The sequence below is a fragment of the Bubalus kerabau genome, chromosome 10, assembly GCF_029407905.1.
Source record: "Bubalus kerabau isolate K-KA32 ecotype Philippines breed swamp buffalo chromosome 10, PCC_UOA_SB_1v2, whole genome shotgun sequence".
Classification (NCBI taxonomy): Eukaryota; Metazoa; Chordata; class Mammalia; order Artiodactyla; family Bovidae; genus Bubalus; species Bubalus kerabau.
The window spans coordinates 46,751,641-46,775,540 of NC_073633.1; the positions used below are offsets into that span (position 1 = coordinate 46,751,641).

The 23,900-nt window shown below is 38.5% G+C and overlaps 1 protein-coding gene across 6 annotated transcripts in view; it reads right to left on the minus strand.

Annotated features, from left to right (window-relative positions):
• LOC129621292 (uncharacterized) overlaps positions 1 to 23,900 on the minus strand; it is a 694,734-nt gene that overhangs the window by 20,287 nt on the left and 650,547 nt on the right. For 4 of the 6 annotated variants that reach the window (XR_008699198.1, XR_008699210.1, XR_008699201.1 and 1 more), the window contains one exon: positions 12,079 to 12,790. The exons of 1 other annotated variant lie outside the window; for it this stretch is intronic. The gene's annotated coding sequence lies outside the window, so the exon portion shown is untranslated. Of the gene's footprint in view, positions 1 to 12,078; positions 12,791 to 23,900 lie in introns of those variants that run through there. One more of the 6 variants, XR_008699203.1, reaches the window with a different exon arrangement.

Genomic DNA, 23,900 nt, shown 5'->3' on the forward strand with positions numbered 1-23,900 from the left:
ATATAACTTCTCAGTCATATTTGGAAATTTAATTGCATATTGAATTGTCACAAACTTGAGAAAATGTTTCCTATTATAGTGCTAGGAGCTCAGAGTTACATAGTTCTGAAAAGTTCCTAAGTGATAAGCTGATGAGGTGGGTAAATTTGTTGTAAGTCAGGCTTGAGATCTCATTAGTGGTGACTAGTGGAACAAAACTCTGAAAGAGGTACCAAAAGCTCTGGATTTCCTGAATAAAACTAACCTTAAGTTGGTGAGTTTAATGGTCAGCATTTTTTTCTGTATCCTCACACTATTTACTCTGTTTTATTCTTTCCTTTTACCTTTTTATTTTCACTTAATTTCAGACTGATTGAAGAGGTGAAAGAACAGTACAAAGAATTCCTTGTAATTTGTATCCAAATTCCCCAAATGTTAATACTGTCACATTTACTTTTCTTTCCCTCTCCCTGTCTTAGGAGGTTGCCTAGACAGAAAGAAAAAAAAAATCACCCTTTTATATATCCTAGATATATAATACAATAGATACAATTGTATTATATATCTACAGATACAATCCATTTGCCCCCTGGAATGAGTGACTAATTCAAATCAGGCTCCTAGCCTCCTACAGAGAACTGGAGCCCTGGCACTGTCTTCCTACAAGATCATAGTGTAAAGAACTGGGTCCTAGGTCTTAAAGCTAACAAGTGGCTTATTTAGCATCTAAAAGGTCTGTCCCTGCCTTCCACATAGAGGAGACTGTTTCCAACTTCACCCTGGAAGCTCCTAGGGTTGTGAACCAACAAAAAAGTCAGAACTGCACAAAAGGTATTAGAGAAGTGTCTTCACACCTTGTAACATTGTTCATACTCCATATGTAACCAATCTCACTAGTCTATACTTTCTTTGTTAATGTGTTTCTTTTTAGAAAAATGAGCAGATAATCTGTATATTTTCCTATCTCCTTTTATTTCTTACAAAAAGAGAGCATACTAAAAATACACTTTATTCCTTTGCTTTTTCACCTAATACTTATATCCTAAACATCAGTTTATACTGGTTTATAGAATCTTTCTCATTCTGTTTTTTTTTAAGACAGATATGTAATACTCTATTGTGTGTCTGTACCACTGTCTTCAACCTCTCTCCAATATAAGGTAATACAGGAGATTGCAAACAATTACATATAGTGCTGTAATGTATTTTTATATTGTTGGGCATATCCTTAAGGTAAATTCCTAGAAATGGGGTTGCTATATAAAGGGGTAAACACATATGTATTAATAGTTCATTGAAGGTGAAGTTGTTAGTCACTCAGTCGTGTCTAACTTTTTGCGATCCCATGGACTATATCCTGTCAGGCTCCTCTGTCCATGGGATTCTCCAGGCAAGAATACTGGAGTGGGTTGTCATTCCCTTCTCCAGGGGATCTTCAAGACCCAGGGATCAAACCCAAGTCTCCACTGCAGGGAGATTCTTTACTGGCTGAGCCAGCAGGGAAGTCCAACAGTTAGATATTGCCAAATTTCCCTCCATAGAGATTGTACAAATCTGAATCTTTTCCAGCAATATAAGAAAGTGCGTGCTTCCTTATTTTGTTGTTGTCCAGTCACTCAGTTGTGTCTGACTCTTTGAGACCCCATGGACTGCAGCACGCCAGGTTTCGCCATCCTTCACCACCTCCTGGAGTTTGCTCAAACTCATGTCCAGTGAATCAGTGATGCCAACCAACCATCTCATCCTCTGTCATCCCCTTCTCCCCCTGCCTTCAATCTTTCTCAGCATCAGGGTCTTTTCTAATGAATCAGCTCTTCGCATCAGGTGGCCAAAGCCAGGCATCAACAGTATGTGTTTCCCTATATTCTCTCCAAAATGTGTACTTTCAAAGGTTGAGCTGATTTAAAATTTTGCCAATCTAATTAGTGAAAATAAAGGGAAAATTTTTATTAGGGTAGTTTCAATTTTTATTTCTCTGGTATGGGGTTACAGGAATTCAAAGTACTTTCAAGTATTAGGTGTCTAAAGTATAATTTGATGAATGAAATAGTTAAAAGTAACCTTATCAGCAATTATGTATTATTTTCTACACTAAAAGCAAAACACATGCTATTGTTTTGTCCTACAAACCTTTATCTGGATAGTATCTCATTCCCTGTATACTGTGTCTTCTTTGAGTTTGCTAATGGTTTTTTTCTTCCTTTGTGAACATTATGTTAGGGAATTTCCCAGGTTGCTCAGTGGTAAAGAGTCCACTTGCCAACACAGGAGACACACGAGATGCGCATCCGATCCCTGGGTAGGGAAGATCCTCTGGAGTAGGAACTAGCAACCCACTCCAGTACTTTTGCCTGGAAAATTCCATGGACAGAGGAACCTGGCAGGGGCTACAGTCCATGGGGGGGTCACAAAGAGTTGGACACGACTGAGCATGCACTGGCTGTTATTTTTCTCTTCCTTTGTGAACACTGTACTCTATGTTAAAAGTGTTTCTGGCAATCCATTCTTAGTTCCATAGAACACTTTTAGGACCACATTGAGAAAAGCCACCACTTGTGGTTTTGATGTGTTATTTGAATCATAACTATAATATTGTTCTAGCCCTTTTCCAGGTTGAAGAGTTAATGGGAGAACCAGAATTTTTCCTGTTTGTTACCTGTTCTTTTGTCTAAAATTTTTAAATTACATTTAGAAAAAACAATTTCAATAGTTAACTTTTTAAACTTCACTGCTAGGCATCTTGTTAAATACTTTATATTTATGATCTTATATAGATCCTCACCATGCCTCTCTAGTTTACTTTTAACATAGTATATGTATTTATCAGGGATCAGGAAAGTTAAAATACCCATACACAGCCTTTGAGAATCAAAGCTGAGATACCAGAAGAATGTTTTCCAACCTGGGAATGAAGGATTAACCACTGACTATAACATTAAGCAGTCTTATAAACCTATAGTATTTGATTGAGAGTAGTTTATCTACTTAAAAAAGCAATAAACTCTAAGTTAGCTGAAAGTAAACCTTTGTTTAAAAATCACATCAACAACAGTAAGCTCTTAGGATGAGAAGTCAGTAAACTCTAATCTTGCATGCTTGAGTGACAGAGGTAAACTTACAGGAAGTAAAAACCAAATTAAGAAAAGCTCTAAAGAATTCTCTAGTACAAACTTTCTCACCAAAGCACATGGGGAACCCAATGCACAGAACTCTTCACCTATATTAGACTTCATATTTATAGACAGATCATAAAAAAGCATAATGCAAATATTACAAGAGTTAACTTATAAACTTTAGGAATAATTTTGTTAGCAAATAAATGGCACATGGGTGGTGATAATATTTAGTAAAATAAATGGATCTCTGAATGCATCTCCACGACTGCTTCTGCTACTTTTCAGTGGATCAGAAACCAGAGCGGGCTATTTTAATCTTTCACATGGTTGCTTTCCAAGGCATGTGAAGTACTCACAAATTTTAAATTCATCAGTCCAAATCTCTTTTGCAGTAGTTGTTCATTTTAGGCCGTATAAGCTAACAGAGATATACCTGCCACAAGTGTGAACAGCTGCACCTTTTTCTTTCTCTCTCTCATTGCAGCTATAATTTCTAGAACTTTGGTATATTCAGAATAGATACTGCCTCCTACTTAAGCTGGTTTCATGTATGAAAAAGCAAAAGTCTTTAAAATATTGTAAATGGGTTGAACTTACTGTAAGTGCTAAATGTTTTCATTATAGATAAAGTATATATACCTGTCTTGAATCTCAAAAAAAAGATTCCTAATCTTCTCTTTTTGTCTTTAAACAATGTGAATTGCTCATGAAACACGAAAGATAGGAGAAAAATGCAATCTCACTTCACAAAATTAAATAGATAATACTTTTATAGTGGATTTTACACCCACACAGATCATCAAAAGCCATCTCTTTGGGGTGTTTAATTTAAATTTTCATTGTCATTGTTTTTAAGCCTCTTTATGTAGAAAATGATAACCTTGCAAACCCTATAATAAGAGAAAGATTACTAACATTGATGTAAGGAAATTCAGCGACTATTACTCTCAAGTACAGCCAGAATTCTGTGTTATCTAAACATTTAATACCACAAAATTTATGTGACTGTGAATCAAGTAACTGAATTTGTATAATATCAACAAAGATTTATTGAAGATATAACCTAGTATAAATTTGGCAAAACTAATACAGTTATGTAAAGTTTAAAAATAAAATAAAATTTAAAAAAAAAAAAGAAAGAAACTGTAGCATAATGATTTGTATATTTACACACTTGTTTTATATAAACATTATTTTAGAAACAAAGTCTTCTTAAAGAGATACTTCATCTTGTCCTAGATAAGCAGAAGATACAGATTTCTGATTTTCCCCTCATGGTTGAAAAGTCAGTGGGAAGATTTCCCTGAATGTATGGCTTGGTTGGTGAGTAAAACGTTGATATGGGAAGGCACCGTGGATAGGGCATCTCCTGGATTGAAGCACGCCAGAGGTCACATGTTCTCACCCCCGCCCCCATACTAATCTGGGTATTTCTGAAGTGTCCCTACCAACTTGAGGTTCAGATCCTAGAGAGATCGGTGCCTTACCTTTTTGATCTCCTTCCTCTTTTCTATCCTGTTTACTTTTTCCTACAAACCCCTAGAGACGGAAGGGTCAAGCTTTAGGTTTTTACATCCTCAGCTTTATTCCTTTCTTTTATCTAATACAACAAATTTAGTTTTAACAAACAAAAAGATATCCTCTCAACATTCTGAAGAATTCAAATTACAGTTTCATTTTTTTAATTTATTTATTTTAATTGGAGGTTAATTACTTTACAGTATTGTAGTGGTTTTTGCCATACATTTACATGAATCAGTCATGAGTGTACATGTGTTCCCCATCCTGAACCCCCCTCCCACCTCCCTCCCCATCCCATCCCTGAGCACCCTCATGCATCGAACCTGGACTGGCGATCTGTTTCACATATGATAATATACATGTTTCAATGCTATTCTCTCAAATCATCCCACCCTCTACTTAAGATTTGTGAGATAGTAAATCTAAGAGAATTCAGGAAAGCCTATTTTGTTTTTTTTAATTTTGGGCTTCAAGATGTGTTTCTTAACTGCAAAATTCTGCTTTAAATAACAAAACTGGATATCTTTCTCTTTATTTTTGCATTTACCTATAATGACTGTTTTCTCAACCTTTAACATCCAGCCAATTCCAAGGCAGATAAAAATTCTAGGTGAAATAAAGAAAAGGATTATCACATAAAATGCCAAAAGAGAAAAGCCCTTGGGTGTAGTTTAGAACATTATCACTATTACAAGTGGATGAGATCATATTCACTTTTAATAATTACGTATCATAGCTTCTTAGATAAGCCTCTTGTCAAATTCAGAAATGGGATTTTATAAAACTATTATGGAGCAATTAGTCAATAACAGAATAAATATGCAAAGTCTTCATCCTAGGGAAAGATACCAGAAGCTGTAAACTACCGACCTTTGGGATTCAGCAGTGCAATGAAAATTTAAAGCAGGAGTTTGATGTTATTTTCTCTGGTCATGACCATCAAACAGTTCCAGTGAAGACCGAGTGTAGTACCATACCCTAGATATAGTAACTGCTCAAAAACATTTTTTAAATGAGAGAACTATAAAATGTCTTTAACCCTAAGAGAACTATTGTTGGAAACACTTGAACATTTAATGGAACAAAATGTTCATGTTACACCATCCTGGTGAGCTCCAGTCATTGTTCTGGTTTTAACAGCAAGTGCTGCTCAGAGTGACACTGAGACATTGATTTTGATGAATGAATTATTTCTTTATGGATGAAAGTTCCTCAAAAAACTTGAATTTGATCAAATTCATCACTACTGGTAATTTGCACTGGTCATTCTCAAATCATCTCATCTAAGGTGATCAAAAATAGTTTTAATTGAAAATTGCTGTTGTTCATTTTTTTTCTTGTATGGAGACCCATTATGAGAATTCCAGAGGTGATACATTACTGAATTATCTGTGCATAAATGGTGCATTTTCATTGAAAATAGATTTCTATTCCTGGAGACAGTGCTTGGAGTACACATAGGAAATTAACTGTTCCTGGAAGATATTAGCTAAAACTATGATTGACTGTTATACATAAAACATAACAAAAACTGTACTTAGGAATGATTAATGTCTTTACCATAGCTTATTAAAGTTGTCAACCTTTTAATGAGTAAGTAACCTTACTCAAAGTATTAAAATTGCAAAACTGTTTTAAAACCTTTTAATGAGTAAGTAACCTCACTCAAAGTATTAAAATTGCAAAACTCTTCTTAACATGTTGGTAGGCTTTTCAAAATATTTTTAAGATGCTTCTACTTCAACTGCATTCAATCTTAAACTATTCTATACCAGTTATGTTTCCACAAGAAAGCTTCAGATGATTGTGTTTAACTCAATGTGCAGAAATTTCACCATAGTGAAGCAAATATTTATATTGAAAGGTTTGTGCAGATTATTAAGGATATCTTGAAATCAAATATCACGGAATGACCAATAAGGTTTTTGTGTTTGCTTACTGTTCAACCTGCCACATGTTATATAATAGTAATGTTGAATTTTTTCAGAAGGATGTGTCTATTCAAACTTAACTGAAGACTTAAATAAACAAGAATTCATTATAGATTGTTATATTTTACATCTTCATGTTATTTTTCTCCTAAAATGTTAACTATTTCCTGGGTTCTGTGCAACAAGATACCTAGATTATAAAAGTACAAAAAGGTTCAAACGGAAAATAACCTAGCATGGTCTCGCTACATTTATTTATGAGGAGAAATATTTCTTTGAAACATCTAGTATCAAATTAACAGAATAAATTTTCATTTACACCTTTTTGAGGACTAAAAGAACCATAATAGCATTGTTGTTAAAGATATAGCTGATATGTTTTACTGATTACCAAAAAAAAAAAAAAAAAAAAGAACAGCCTCACAGTCTTTTTTATCTCCAGATATCTGTAGGATCACACAGATGAATAGTGGCTGACCTAGAAACTGAATCAGGATTTCTAGCTCCAAATTTGGCAAACCCCTCTTCTACCTCTCCTCCTAAGTTCCATTGTTTACATTCCCTTAAAGGAAATAAATAAACTTGTATGCAATTTTGTCAGGACATTCCTAATATATGCTGGTATATTATCATATTCCTTCTATTTTAATTGCTACTTGTACATAAAAATGATCTCTCCTAGCAAACAGTAATACTTTATGTAAAGCCTTTGTTCCCTCTGTATCATTCCTAATACCTGCTGGATGCTTTATATGGATATAAAATATACAAACATATTTGATGAATAGATCATTTACTGAATATCTTGACACATTAACTCTAAGTGTGTTATAACACAACCATGGTTACTTTCTGACACATGCCACTACTATACACACAAGTATTTCTTTGGTATAATTTTGAGCAGTGGTCACATATTAAGCCTATGCACTGGTGAGGCTTATTTACTTTCATGAAAAGATACCAGCACTCTTCTCTGTTGAGTTACACATTCAGTACCTTACTTGGCAATGTAGCATAACTGCACTGCATTTTCTTGATACAAAATATAACTCTGATCTCTCAGATGACCATTTCTCCAAAAATCTTGACTGCAATAAATGATATATATGACAGACACCACTGGTTGCCAACAAATATCCATTCTTTTCATCTCCCTTATGAAGAGAAATCCACTTTTTCTTTTGAACAGCATTTCTTTAAAATGTGCAGCGTCTCAGTCTCTTTTTGCTTCTAGCAGTAGTCAGTGAATGACTAGTTCACTTAGTTCAAATGAATTGGATGGAAAAGGAATTATGACAATATAACCAGGTAAGACTTCTTGGAAAATTTTTTTTCAAAAGGACAGAAAAAGTCTGCATCTTCCTTTACTCCTTTGCATTTCTCATTTTTGTTGCTTGAATCTGACACATCAAAGGTAACAGGGAAATTTTTGTGATCAAGAGAGCGAAAGCTACATGCTAAAGCTTGCAGAGCAAGAAGACAGAATGGCTTAGGCCCTTGATGACACGGAGGAAGAATGTCTTCCCTCTTAGCGTGTTGGTTACTAGAGTGACACTCCTTGCTTAAATCTGTGATGTTAGGTTTTTCACACTTTCAGCTGAATATACTCCTAACTCATAGAATACATATTAAAGTTTGCCTTAAGTCATGTTTGAGGTGATCTGTGGTTCACAGAACATATTTAACGTCCTGGGATCTGCAAGTTAACAAGCACTTATGTGACTGAAGGACAGATAACCCTGAGCTAAGGGACTGCTGCTAAGTCACTTCAGTCGTGTCTGACTCTGTGCGACCCCATAGATGGCAGCCCACCAGGCTCCCCCATCCCTGGGATTCTCCAGGCAAGAACACTGGAGTGGGTTGCCATTTCCTTCTCCAATGCATGAAAGTGAAAAGTGAAAGTAAAGTTGCACAGTCGTGTCCGTCCCTCAGGTACCCCATGGACTACAGCCCACCAGGCTCCTCCGTCCATGGGGTTTTCCAGGCAAGAGTACTGGAGTGGGGTGCCATTGCCTTCTCCGGAGCTAAGGGACAGGCTTTTATTATTATTATTATTTTATCCTTAGATCAGCCCAGATAATCAGAAAGTTGCTTAGATAGGTAATATTGTTTTCTTGCCTTTTAAATTTTATTTACTGATTTACCTGGCATATGGCTTGCATTTCAGATCAATGTAAGAATCACTCAGTTGAAACTTGATACCACCTTTATTAGAGACCTGTTAATGACATCCTTCATTGGCTGCTTACTCTCAGTTTTCAATTTCAATAGCAGTGATGCTTATTCTGATGAACGGTGTGGTTTTTACTCCTTGGACACTGTAATTTTCTTTCCTTTTTTTACCACTAAGAAGTACAGCACCAATCTATTGCTCACTTCTAGCAACTATGAACTCTAGGGCTTCATAAGGTATATTTGTGTACTAACCTACCTCTGGCTTTATAGTATTATCTTAAGTTTATTTTTGGTCATATTTTCTCAGCTTTTATATAGGTATATTGTTACATAGTTTTATATATGGGTTCATTTTTAAAGTTGGTTATTCAAAACAAAGTCCCCTCCCTACCACAGGCCATCATGAATATGTGAGCAGAGGGCTGGTCCCTGGATGGTAAAACTAGTCTCTTGCGCTATTCACACAAATTCCATATATCTTCCATGTTCTCTCTCTGGTCTCTTAATTTTCTCCACAAATATTTTTTCTATTGATAAAAAACAAGGGTTTATTCTTTTCCCCTTTCCCATCCTCCTTAAAATTGGCTTTAAATTCCTTCAATTGCACAAAGTGACCTTTATTATAATTTGGGATATTAAAGTTATTTCTGCTTTATTGACTATGCCAAAGCCTTTGTGTGGATCACAATAAACTGTGGAAAATTCTGAAAGAGATGGGAATGCCAGACCACCTGATCTGCCTCTTGAGAAATTTGTACGCAGGTCAGGAAGCAACAGTTAGAACTGGACATGGAACAACAGACTGGTTCCAAATAGGAAAAGGAGTACATCAAGGCTGTATATTGTCACCCTGCTTATTTAACTTATATGCAGAGTATGTCATGAAAAACGCTGGGCTGGATGAAGCACAAGCTGGAATCAAGATTGCGGAGAGAAATATCAATAACCTCAGATATGCAGATGACTTCACCCTTATGGCAGAAAGTGAAGATGAACTTAAAAGCCTCTTGATGAAAGTGAAAGAGGAGAGTGAAAAAGTTGGCTTGAAGCTCAACATTCAGAAAACTAAGATCATGGCATTTGGTCCCACCACTTCATGGGAAATAGATGGGGAAACAGTGGAAACAGTGTCAGACTTTTTTTTTTTTTTGGACTCCAAAATCACTGTAGTTGGTGATTGCAGCCATGAAATTCAAAAAGTCGCTTACTCCTTGGAAGGAAAGTTATGACCAACCCAGATAGCATATTCAAAAGCAGAGACATTACTTTGCCAACAAAGGTCCATCTAGTCAAGGCTATGGTTTTTCCTGTAGTCATGTATGGATGTGAGAGTAGGTCTTAAAGAAAGCTGAGCACCAAAAAATTGATGCTTTTGAACTGTGGTGTTGGAGAAGACTCTTGAGAGTCCCTTGGACTGCAAGGAGATCCAACCAGTCCATCCTAAAGGAGATCAGTCCTGGGTGTTCTTTGGAAGGACTGATGCTAAAGCTGAAACTCCAATACTTTGGCCACCTCATGCAAAGAATTGACTCATTGGATAAGACTCTGATGCTGGGAGGGACTGGGGGCAGGAGGAGAAGGGGACGACAGAGGATGACATGGCTGGATGGCATCACTGACTCGATAGACATGAGTTTGGGTGAACTCCAGGAGATGGTGATGGACAGGGAGGCCTGGCGTGCTGCAATTCATGGGGTCGCAGAGAGTCGGACACGACTGAGCTACTGAACTGAACTGAAAGTTATTTTCAGACAAGCTGCTATTGACCAAATAGACTCTTGCCATGTACCTCTGTCTAAATCATTTTTCTAACTAGCTATTCAGTAAACCTGTAGGAGAAACCGAACAATAACAAACAAAGACTGAAGCACACATTGTCCAATGATTAGCTAAAGAAACGGTGTTTGGTTTTGAGCACTCTCTCACCCATGTTAAAGACCATAATACTATCTCAGAAAAGTATTCATTTCCCTCCACATTCAGTGTCCTAATAATTGCCTAGGCATCTTAAGGAGCCCCGATTAACATTTCCTTTTACTCTTAAGCCACCTTCTGAATTGCCTAGACAACACTCTCCCGCAGTTTCAGGCATAATTCCATGGCTGAACTAAAAATAACCAAACCAAGGCCTTCCCTGTTGGCTCAGTGGTAAAGAATCTGCTGGTCAGTGCCAGAGATGTGAGTTCAATCACTGGTCTGGTAAGACCCCACATTATTGTTTAGTCACTAAGTCGTGTCCGACCCTTTCACAACCCCATGGACTGCCATCTGCCAGGCTCCTCTGTCTATGGGATTTCCCAGGCACGAATACTGGAGTGGGTTACTTCCTTCTCCAGGGATCTTCCCGACCTAGGGATCAAACTGGTTGAGCCACCAGGGAAGCCCCACATGCGATGAAGCAGCTAATCCCGTGCACCACAACTATTGAGCCAGTGCTCCACGACAAGAGAAGCCACCACAATGAGAAGCCTGTGTATTGCAACTCCACAGCAGCCCCTGCCCACAGCAACTAGAGAAAAGCCCTTGAAGCGATGAAGACCCAGCACAGCCAAATAAATAAATAAATAGAATTACATATATACAAAATAACCAAGCCATCAAGATATATTATTGAAAAGGATAGGCCACACATGATCCATGAGTTACTTGAAAATATTATAGTAATAGTATTCTTAACACCTTTGAATTACTTCAAACTTTTCCAGAATATACTGGTTTATAGTCTAAATATGAAATAAACTGTGAAAAAAATGCTCATCTTTTTTCAAAATGCAAATATTATAATAAAAGATATTTCATTATTAAAATGTTCCATTAGAGTCAAAACAATAAATTTGCATTTTAAAGTACCCAAATATGTGAATTTATTTTTTCAAGAAATATTCAGAAACAAGTATATTAGCTTTTAACATTTTTAAAAGTAATATTTCAAAATAAAATCAATTAAAGTGTCTGAATAATTATGAACATGTAGGTAGTTACTTTTATTCTAAGTAAATGCTATAAAAATTATCATAAACTTATAGTTCATTATCAGATTCTAGAATACTTCCTTTTTGGAAAATGACATAAAATACCAGCTAAATATAAATATCTAGAGGGAATATCCAATGAAAATGTCTGTGGCAAATCCTAATAGTTGTGAGATTTCAAAGGTTTATCATTTATTTCACCTCATGATAGACTAGTTAGGCCTTCTAACAAGTTATTTTTTGTTCTCCAGTTATTTTATTAATTTTAGTGCCACTGTCATAAGTTAATAAAAATACATATATAGCCCCGGCTTGTCTATTCTCAGCATAGGAATGATGTTAGCTTTAGAAACAGTGTTTATTTTCCTATAATCTTTTCAGGACATCTGAACTCAGCAGCTGAGGAGGAACCCGTAGAGTAATGAATAAAGGAGTCACTCCCAGCCACAGAAGTGGTTCTCTTGGAGCAGTTAGCTGAGTTCCCCATGGTAAGCACGGTGCTATGAGGCTGCTCTCGCCCGGTTCTACATGGTGGCAGCCACATGTCACTTGCCTTGCTTTCACATACTTCGTCTCTCATGACCTCTCTGTTTCCTTAGCATTCTGAACTCACCTAGGTCATTCTGGGGAATCTAATTCAAATCCAATTTCTGGGAGACTGAAGAAGATGGCAGAGGAGTAAGACAGGGAGATCACCAGCCTCCCCCAAATACATCAAAAACTCATCCACTTTCTCATCATTTAAGGCAAGGGATGTTTTACAGAAGGGTTTTACTGGCACATAGTTTTCCATCAAGTGTCAGAAAACTTGAGCGAGGTTCATTTATATTATAGAGCAGAAATGTCACCTGCTGCCTTTAACCTTTGAAATCCTTTGTTGTGTGAGGGCTCAGTCGTGTCCAGCTCCTTGTGACCCCCCTGGATGGTAGCCTGACAGGCTCCTCTGTCCATGGGATTTCCTGGGCGAGAATACTGGAGTGAGTTGCCATTTTCTTCTCCAGGGGATCTTCCTGAGCCACATCTGTTTTGTCTCCTTCCTGCATTGGCAAGTAGGTTCTTTACCACTGGGCCACCTGGGAAGCCCCTTGAAGCCCTTTCGTTAAATAGAAAAATTAATTAGGTTTATTTCTCATGTTTTTCCATTATACAAAGTGAAGAAAACAGTGTTTCATAAAATTCAAAGACAAGTCATTTTTGTCCACAGCATGATGGCACCCTGCATCATTTGCCTTTTTTCCTCTCTCTTTAGATTTGTAACTAATTGGACATCCATAACCAAACCTAAGTCCTCTGCTTATTTTAACAGAACAGCCAGGGTGTTCTACCCACCTGTGCTTCCAAAGCTGGGCAGATAAGACCTCAGTGGGGTGATAGATCCTGGGAAACAGTGAGCCTACCCTATCTCCACTCTTGTCCATGAAGAAAAAAAGAGAACAGGGAGAGAGCAAAACTGTGTGGATAGCCACAGATGAGAGAAAATTGGTCTCAGGCCCAGCCTGCCAGACAGGGGGATGTGGCCTGCCATTTGAGAGGAATAAAGACAAGTTTTCAAGCAGAGGACAGAGGAACTCGGCAAGTCAGCACCTGTACATCAGAGGCCACCTCCTTGGCAGAGTAGGTGGAAAGTCCAAGTGTTGAGTAACCACCTAGCTCTCCCAGTTGTTCCGGATGCAGATGGAGGGACCCTTTTCCCTTCACAAGGGGGCGCTCAGTGACTGTGGGGAGGGAGAAGAAATGGAAGGAATCCGAGATGACCTTTAAAAGGCACTAAAGGAATATACTCTCTCCCTTGAGATTTCAGCAGGGGATCTGCCCATGGACCTCTAGGCATGTCCTGCTGGAAGATCTCTCTACTAGTGAGAGTCACTCAGTCGTGCCTGACTCTCTGCCACTCCGTGAACCGCAGCCTGTCAGGCTCCTCTGTCCATGGAATTCTCCAGGCAAGAACACTGGATTGGATTGCCCTTCCCTTCTCCAGGAGATCTTCCCTGCCGGGGATGGAACCTAAGTCTCCACTGCAGGGCCGTCTACTAAATTCGTGGGCAATCCTCAAAGCCTCAGGTGCCAAGCCCATACCTCCCTTCACTCTGCTGCCAGTTCTGTGTGCCCTTTCCACCCAGGAACACCCAGGACTGATCTCCTTTAGGATGGACTGGTTGGATCTCCTTGCAGTCCAAGGGAATCTCAAGAGTCTTCTCCAACACCACAGTTCAAAAGCATCAATTCTTCAGCGCTCAGCTTTCTTCACAGTCCAACTCTCACATCCATACATGACCACTGGAAAAACCATAGCCTTGGCTAGACGGACCTTTGTGGGATCACAAACACAGAATACTGCAATCTAATAAAAAAGTCAAAATCGCTGTTATGAAGAAATTTACTGAACTATAAGAAAACTCAGGAATAACATTAATGAACAGAAGGAGTTCTTTACCAAAGAGATTAAAATGATAAAAAAAAAAAATTCTGGGGCTAAATAATTCAATAAATGAAGAGTGCATGAAGAGCATAGGTAACAAGGCAGGCAGATGGAGGAAAGAAGAATGACTTGAAGGATAGAAATACAGAAATTATGCAGTTTCAAAGGTGAACTTTACACTTTTAAAAAGTGAACAAATCCCATAAGAGCTATCAGATTTGACCAAGAAGGCAAATATAAGAATAACTGGTGTACCAGAAGGAAAAAAAAAAAAAAAAAGAGGGAAAAGGGGGCAGAGAGTTTATTTAAAGAAATAATAGCTGAGAACTTCCCTCACCATGGACAGAATTGGAATATACAAGTTCACGAAGCTAATAGAACTGGTATTTCAATGCAAAAAGATCATTTCCTGGACACATTATAATGAAATTGTCAAAAACCAATGATAAAGAATTTTAAAAGCAGTTAGGGAAAAAATAGACCTCTACAAAGGAACCCCCATTAGGCTCATATCAGACTTCCAAGCAGAAACTCTACAGAAAAAGAGAGAACGGAATGACATATTCAAAGTGTGGAAATATAAAAATTGCCAGAAAAAATACTTTATTTGGCAAAGTTATTCTTATAATATGAGGGAGAAATAAAGGTTAAGAGAATTCCCTACCTCTCAACATTTCTTGCCAGAGAAGGCAATGGCAAACCACTCTAGTACTCTTGACTGGACAATCCCATAGACAGAGGAGCCTGGTAGGCTGCATTCCATGGGGTTGCTAAGAGTTGGACATGACTGAGGGACTTCACTTTCACTTTTCACTTTCATGCATTGGAAAAGGAAATGGCAACCCACTCCAGTGTTCTTGCCTGGAGAATCCCAGGGATGGGGGAGCCTGGTGGGCTGCAGTCTATGGGGTCGCACAGAGTCGGACATGACTGAAGTGACTTAACAGCAGCAGCAACATTTCTTGGAAGAAATTCTAAAAGGAGTTCTTCGAGCTGAACCGAAAAGAAGCTAATCAGAGACATAAAAACATATGAAGGTACACACTGCTGGTGAAGATGAAAAATAAACACTTAGAATTGGGTATTAACCCATTTACTACACTATAAAGCTTAAGGAGAAGAGCATTAAAAATAACTATACTACTATAATTTTTTAATGAATTCACAACATAAAAAAAAATCATGACACTGAAAATATAAACAAGGAGAAGTAAGGAGCTGGAATCTTGATTGAAGAATGAAAATAAAGTTGCTCCCAGCATAAGATGGACTTTTATCTATGTGAGGTTTTAAGCCTTTTATCATGTAAGCCTCATGATAACCAGAAGGCAATAGAAAGTGCTTATTGCTGTTGGTTGTTGTTCAGTGGTTAAGTCGTCTCCGACTCTTTGCGACCCCATGGACTGCAGCATGCCAAGCCTCCCTGTACCATGAATTAAGTTCACCAATCTAAAGGTGTGCCTGGATGAATAACAAAAATAAAACCCAACTATGCTGTCTACAAAGCATTGATTTCATCCATATAGACAGACATAAGTTCAAAGTTGAGAGGGAAGAGGATATTCCATCTAAGTGGAAACCAAAAGAATGTGTAAAACAAAACGGACTTCAAGCCAAAATGGTCACAAGAGACACAGAATGTAATTATATAATGATAAAGAGATCAATACATCAAGAAGATAGTATAATCATAAATATATAAACATCCATTTCAGAGTACCTAAATATATTAAGCAATTATTAACATACCTAATCTATTTCTGCTTTATTGACTATGCCAAAGATTTTGGCTGTATGGATCACAATAAACTGTGGAAAATTCTGAAAGAGATGGAAATAGCAGACCACCTGACCTGCCTCTTGAGAAACCTGTATGCAGGTCAGGAAGCAACAGTTAGAACTGGACATGGAATAACAGACTGGTTCCAAATAGGAAAAGAAGTATGTCAAGGCTGTATATTGTCACCCTGCTTATTTAACTTATTATGCAGAGTAAGTACATCATGAGAAACGCTGGGCTGGAAGAAGCACAAGCTGGAATCAAGATTGCCAGGAGAAATATCAATAACCTCAGATATGCAGATGACACTACCCTTATGGCAGAAAGTGAAGAAGAACTAAAGAGCCTCTTGATGAAAGTGAAAGAGGAGAGTGAAAAAGTTGGCTTAAAGCTCAACATTCAGAAAACGAAGATCATGGCATCTGGTCTCATCACTTCATGGCAAATAGATGGGGAAACAGTGGCTGACTTTATTTTTCTGGGCTCCAAAATCACTGCAGATGGTGATTGCAGCCATGAAATTAAAAGACACTTACTCCTTGGAAGGAAAGTTATGACCAACCTAGACAGCATATTTATTAAAAAGCAGAGACATTACTTTGCCAACAAAGGTCCATCTAGTCAAGGCTATGGTTTTTCCAGTGGTCATGTATGGATGTGAGAGTTGGACTATAAAGAAAGCTGAGCACCATAGAATTGATGCTTTTGAACTGTGGTGTTGGAGAAGACCCTTTAGAGTCCCTTGGACTGCAAGGAGATCCAACCAGTCCATCCTAAAGGAGATCAGTCCTGGGTGTTCATTGGAAGGACTGATGTTGAAGCTGAAACTCCAATACTTTGGCCACCTGATGCTAAGAGTTGACTCATTTGAAAAGACCCTGATGCTGGGAGGGATTGGGGGCAGGAGGAGAAGGGGACAACAGAGGATGAGATGGTTGGATGGCATCACTGACTCGATGGACATGGGTTTGGGGGGACTCCAGGAGTTGGTGATGGACAGGAAGTCTTGGTATGCTGCAATTCATGGGGTCGCAAAGAGACAGACATGACTAAGCGACTGAACTGAACATACCTAAGGGGCTTCCCAGGTATTTGGTGCTGGTGGTAAAGAATTTGCCTGCCAGTGCAGGAGACACAAGAGATATGGGTTCAATCTCTGAGTCTGGAAGATCCTTTGGAGTAGGAAATGGCAACCCACTCTAGTACTCTTGCCTGGAAAATCCTATGGATAGAGGAGTCTGATGGGCTACAGTTCGTAGGTTGCAAAGAGTTGGACAAAACTGAGCACACACACACACACAACTTACCTAAAGGGAGAAATAGAAAACAATACAATAAGGGTAGAGAATTTCTATACCCCACTGTTAGCAATGGATGGTTCATCCAGGTAGAAAATCAATAGATTTCCTAGAGAGAAGATCAAGATGGCAGAGTGGGGGACTCAGAGCTCATCTTCCCTCATGCACACATCAAAAATACATCTACCTGTGGGGTAATTCTCATTGAAAACAAACTGAAGACTAACAGAAAGACTTACACAACCAGGACTGTAAGAAAGTTCCACATGGAGTCAGGAAGAAAGGGAAGAGAAGTGATCAGGTCAAGACCTATATCCCCAGGACAGGGCACAAAAGAGAAGGGAAATTACACAGGTCAGTGTTCTTCCCTGGGGGTGAATAGTTTGAGCCACATAACGGGGCACTCCAGCCCTACAGTATGGTACAAGGAAGTTGAGTCCCCGTAGCTGGTCTGAGAAATCAATGAGACTAACAGCTATAAGAAACCTTGACTCTGCTTGAGAAGAACACACATATGCTTGCTTACTTCCAAAACAAGGCAGAGAAGCAGAATTGAAGGACTCTGACCAGGTTGTGTGGGTTCCTATGACTGCCCTTGTGCGTGTCCCAGCCCAGGCTAAGCACCTGCCCTGGCCTCTCTTGCTCTGCGGTGGAGCCACAGTAGGACAAGGCTTTTGCCAAGGAGGTATATAGCTGTGAGGACTGGAGCCAGCTTGGACCCTTCATTGACATCTGAATAGGGTGAAAGCAGCTATGACTGGTGATCATGGGAGTGGCAGACTGGCAGTGGTTTGGAACTCTGCTGTGCTGGGACTGCCCCAGTGTGTGGCCCAGACCACACCTGGAACCCACTATGGCTCCTCTTGCTCCAGCTCTTCTTCCTTCTGGGACCAAGATGCCAGTGCTAGGAGGAAGGAGAGCACACACTTAGAGGGAATGGAGTGAGCTTAGATGAGACCCTCAGGGCTTCTCCTCCAGCAACTTAGGACTTGCCCCTGCCCCTTAGAAAATGGTGCTGGCCTTTGAGCAGAGGGGAAGCAACAGTTCACACCTGACTCTGACTCTAGTCCTTCTACCTCAGGCCGCACCTCCCACTAATTAGATAGCAGCCAGCACACCCTGGGAGAATAACATGACTTGTGCTCACTTTAAATCTCTCCCACTAAAGCCTCTGGGGAAACGACAACTGTATAGGGAGGCTCCCACATAACGACATACCTTCAAGACTTGGATAGGCAACTGTTCCATCTAATTTCACAGAGACAGAGGCTTACACAAAACGTCCCATAGATAAAAATCCATTTTCTCATCACAACAAAGAGCCAAGAACACCTGATGAAGAAAGAATAGTTTCACCTCTTCACCAAATGGTCATGGAAAAACTGGATAAATACATGCAGAAGAATGAAACTGGCCCCTATATTCCACCACAAACAAAAACTAATTTAAATGGATTAAAGACTTAAACATAAGACCTGATACCGTAACTCCTAAAAGAAAATATAAGAAGAAAGCATCACCTTGACACTAGTCTTGGCAGTGTTTTTCTGAGTGCAATGCCAAAAGCACAGATAACAAAAGAAAAAAGAAACAAATAAGATGACATCAAACTTGAAGCTCCTGCACAAGAAAACAAACACTACACAAAATAAAATATCAGCCTACAGAATAGGAGAAATTTTTGCAAACCACATATCAGATAAGGAGTTAATATATAGAATACTTATGAATTTATACAACTCAATAAAAACCACAAAAAATCCAATTAAAAATAGGCAGACCAAGGAAACCAGAATTGAAAGAGACACATGTACCCCAATGTTCATTGCAGCACTGTTTATAATAGCCAGGACATGCAAGCAACCTAGATGTCCATCAGCAGATCAATGGATAAGAAAGCTGTGGTACATATACACAATGGAGTATTACTCAGCCATTAAAAAGAATACATTTGAATCAGTTCTAATGAGGTGGATGAAACTGGAGCCTATTATACAGAGTGAAGTAAGCCAGAAAGAAAAACACCAATACAGTATACTAATGCATATACATGGAATTTAGAAAGATGGTAATGATAACCCTGTATGTGAGACAGCAAAAGAGACACAGATGTATAGAACAGTCTTTTGGACTCTGTGGGAGAGGGAAAGCGTGGGATGATTTGGGAGAATGGCATTGAAACACGTATAATATCATACAAGAAACGAATCACCAGTCCAGTTTCAATGCAGGATACTGGATGCTTGGGGCTGGTGCACTGGGAGAACCCAGAGGGACGGTATGGGGAGCGAGGAGGGAGCAGGATTCAGGATGGGGAACACGTGTATACCTGTGGCGGATTCATGTTGATGTATGGCAAAACCATTACAATATTGTAAAGTAATTAACCTGCAATTAAAATAAATAAATTTATATTAAAAAAATAGGCAGAGAAACTAGACATTATCCCAAAGAAGACATCAAATGGCTTAAACATCATTAATCCATTAGGAAAATGCAAATCAAAACCACAATGAGGTATAGCTCCACAACTACTAGACTGGCTATCAACAAGAAGACAAGAGATAATGGCGAAAATGTGGATAAGAGAGCACCCTTCTAAACTGTTAGTGGGAATGTAAATTGGTTCAACAAATATGGAAAACAATATGGAGATACTTTAAAAAATTAAAAATCAATCTTCCATATGGTCCAGAAATTCCATTTCAAGGTATATATCCAAAGGATATGAAAACAGGACATTGAAAAGATATATGCACTTACATGTTTCAGTTCAGTTCAGTTCAGTCACTCAGTCGTGTCTGACTCTTTGCGACCCCATGAATCACAGCATGCCAGGCCTCCCTGTCCATCACCAACTCCCAGAGTTCACTCAAACTCAGGTCCATCGAGTCAGTGACGCCATCCAGCCATCTCTTCCTCTGGCGTCCCCTTTTACTCCTACCCCCAATCCCTCCCAGCATCACAGTCTTTTCCAATGAGTCAGCTCTTCCCATGAGGTGGCCAAAGTACTGGAGTTTCAGCTTTAGCATCAGTCCTTCCAAAGAACACCCAGAGCTGATCTCCTTTAGAATGGACTGGTTGGATCTCCTTGCAGTCCAAGGGACTCTCAAGAGTCTTCTCTAACACCACAGTTCAAAAGCATCAATTCTTCGGCGCTCAGCTTTCTTCACAGTCCAACTCTCACATCCATACATGACCACTGGAAAAACCATAGCCTTGACTAGACGGACCTTTGTTGACAAAGTAATGTCTCTGCTTTTCAATATGCTATCTAGGTTAGTCATAACTTTCCTTCCAAGGAGTAAGCATCTTTTAATTTCATGGCTGCAGTCACCATCTGCAGTGATTTTGGAGCCCAAAATAATAAAGTCTGACACTGTTTCCTGAAGCTTTATTCCCAATTGCCAAGTTCTGGAAAAGAAAAGATGTCCTTTCATCATAGGAGACTGGAATGCAAAAGAAGGAAGTCAAGAGATACCTGGAATAATAAGCAAGTTTGGCCTTGGAGTACAAAATGAAGCAGGGCAAAGGCTAACAGAGTTTTGCCAAGAGAACACACCAGTCATGGTAAACACCCTCTTTCAACAATACAAGAGATGATTCTACACATGGACATCACCAGATGGCCAATACCAAAATCAGATTGATTATATTCTTTGCAGCCAAAGATGGAGAAATCTCTATACAGTCAGGAAAAAAGAACTGAGAGCTAACTATGGCTCAGATCATGAACTCCTTACTGAAAAATTCAGACTTAAATTGAAGAAAGTAGGGAAAACTACTAGGCCATTCATGTATGACCTAAATCAAACCCCTTGATTATCCAGAGGAAGTGACAAATAGATTCAAAGAATTAGGTCTGATAGATAGAGTGCCTGAAGAACTATGGACAGAGGTCCATGACATCGTACTGGAGGCAGCAATCAAAACCACCCCCAAGAAAAAGAAATGCAAAAAGGTAAAATAGTTATCTGAGGAAACCTTACAAATAGTTGAGAAAAGAAGAGAAGTGAAAGGCAAAGGAGAAAAGGAAAGCTATACCCATCTGAATGCAGAGTTCCAAAGAAGATCAAGGAGAGATAAGAAGACAGACTTCTTAAGTGAATAATGCAAAGAAATAGAGGGAAAAAAATAGAATGGGAAAGACTAGAGAATACTTTAAGAAAATTAGAGATACTAAGGGAACAGTTCATGCAAAGATAGGCACAATACAGGACAGAAATGGTATGGACCTAACAGAAGCAGAAGTTATTAAGAAATGGCAAGAATACACAGAAGAACTGTACAGAAAAGATCTTAATGACCCAGATAACCATGATGGTGTGATCACTCACCTAAAGCCAGACATCCTGGGGTGTGAAGACAATTGGACCTTAGGAAGCATCACTATGAACAAAGCTAGTGGAGGTGATGGAATTCCATCTAGGCTATTTCAAATCTTAAAAGATGATGTTGTGAAAGTTCTGCACTCAAGACATCAGCAAATGTGGAAAACTCAGCAGTGGCCACAGGACTGGAAAAGGTCAATTTTCATTCGAGTCCCAAAGAAGGGCAATGCCAAAGAATGTTAAAACTACTTCATAGCTGCATTCATTTCATATGATAGCAGAGTCATGCTCAAAATCCTCCAAGCTAGGCTTCAACAGTACATGAACTGAGAACTTCCAGATGTAAAAGCTCAAGATGTAAAATTGAGATGTAAAATTCTCAAGAGAATTCCAGAAAAAACATCTGTTTCATTGGCTATTCTAAAGCCTTTCTCTGTGTGGATCACAACTAACTGTGGAAAATTCTTAATGTGGTGGGAATACCAGACCACTTTACCTGCCTCCTGAGAAACCAGTATGCAGGTCAAGAAGCCACAGTTAGAACTGGACATAGAAAAAGAGGCTGGTTCAAACTGGGAAAGGAGTATGTCAAGGCTGTATATTATCACCCTGTTTATTTAACTTATATGCAGAGAACATCATGCAAAATACCAGGCTGGATGAATCACATGCTGGAATCAAGACTTGCCATGATCTTAGCTTTTTGATTGTAGAGTCTTTATGTTATTTGAAGTGGAATCACTAGGACAGAGAGTTCCATTCATTTAAATATTGTGATACAGAAAATGAATATCATGGCATCTGGTCCCATCACTTCATGCCAAATAGATGGGGAAACAATGGAAACAGTGACAGACTTTATTTTCTTGGGCTCCAAAATCACTACAGATGGTGACTACAGCCATGAAATTAATAGACACTTGCTCCTTGGATGAAAAGCTATGACAAACTTAAACAGCATATAAAAAGTAGAGACTTACTTTTGTGGACCAAGGTCTGTATAGTCAAAGCAATGGGTTTTCTAGTAATCATGTATGGGTGTGAGAATTGGACCATAAAGAAGGCTGAGTGCCAAAGAATTGATGCTTTTGAACTATGGTATTGGAGAAGATTCTTGAGAGTTCCTTGGACTGCAAGGAGATCAAACCAATCAGTCCTTAAGATAATCAACCCTGAATATTCATTTAAAGGCCTGATGCTGAAGCTCTGATACTTTGATCACTTGATACAAAGAGCCAACTTATTGGAAAAGACCCCGATGCTGGGAAAGATTCAAAGCAGGAGAAGGGGATAACAGAGGAAAAGATGGTTGGATGGCGTCATCGACTCAATGGACATGATTTTGAGCAAGTTCTGGGAGATGGTGAATTCAGGACAAGGAAGCCTGCCATCCTGCCGCTCATGGTGTCGTGAAGAGTTGGACATGACTGACTGGCTGAACAACAAGAACAACAACAAAAGTTCTCGAAACATCCTAAGTGCCCATCAGTGGATGAGTGGATAAAGAAGATGTGGTAGAATTATGCAATGGAATATTATTCAGTCATGAAAAAGGACATCCTTCCACTTGTGATAACACTGATGGATCTTGAGCATTTTATGCTAAGAGAGATAGAAAGGGGTAAGTACTATATGACTTCACCTATACGTGGACTCTAAAAAAACCAAACTGGTAAAAACAGAAAGTAAAATGATTGTTATGAGGAATAAGGGTAGGAGGATAGCTCACACGTTTAAGTTACAAACTTGCATTGAGTCAAAAATAAGTCCTGCAGATATAATGCAGAGTATAATGAATATAGTCAACAATATTGTATTTAGTCATCAAGCTTGCTAAGAGACTAGATCTTAATGATTCTAACCACCAAATGAAACGATAGTTATGTAAAGTGATAGAGGTGCCAATGCTCTCTACAATGACAGTCATATTGCAATATATAAATGTATCAAATTAACATGCTGTACATCTTAGGTTTACACAATGTTATATGTCAAATATATTTCAAAAATAAAGTCACTTTTGTCTTATGTGATGTTTCTTTAAAAAGTTTTAGTTCTGAATTTGCATGTGTAAACTTTATTTTTAATTTTTAACAAAGTCTGAATGGATAAAAACTTTTCACACAACATTATTGCATCCAACAGATTTTGCAATAGAATATATAGGATGCATGATTAGAATAATATTTATTTATAATGTAGCAAAGTCTTTTAGTAAAATTTATGGCCTTAGAATTTTTCATTTTGAAGAGTAAAACAATTTCAGGCTAATATTTTACTTTACATACAAGAATTTTAAGGATAATTAAAATCATTTTCCTCGTTTAAGGAAGGACTGAGAATAACATCACAATATCTTGTTGTCCTTCAACACA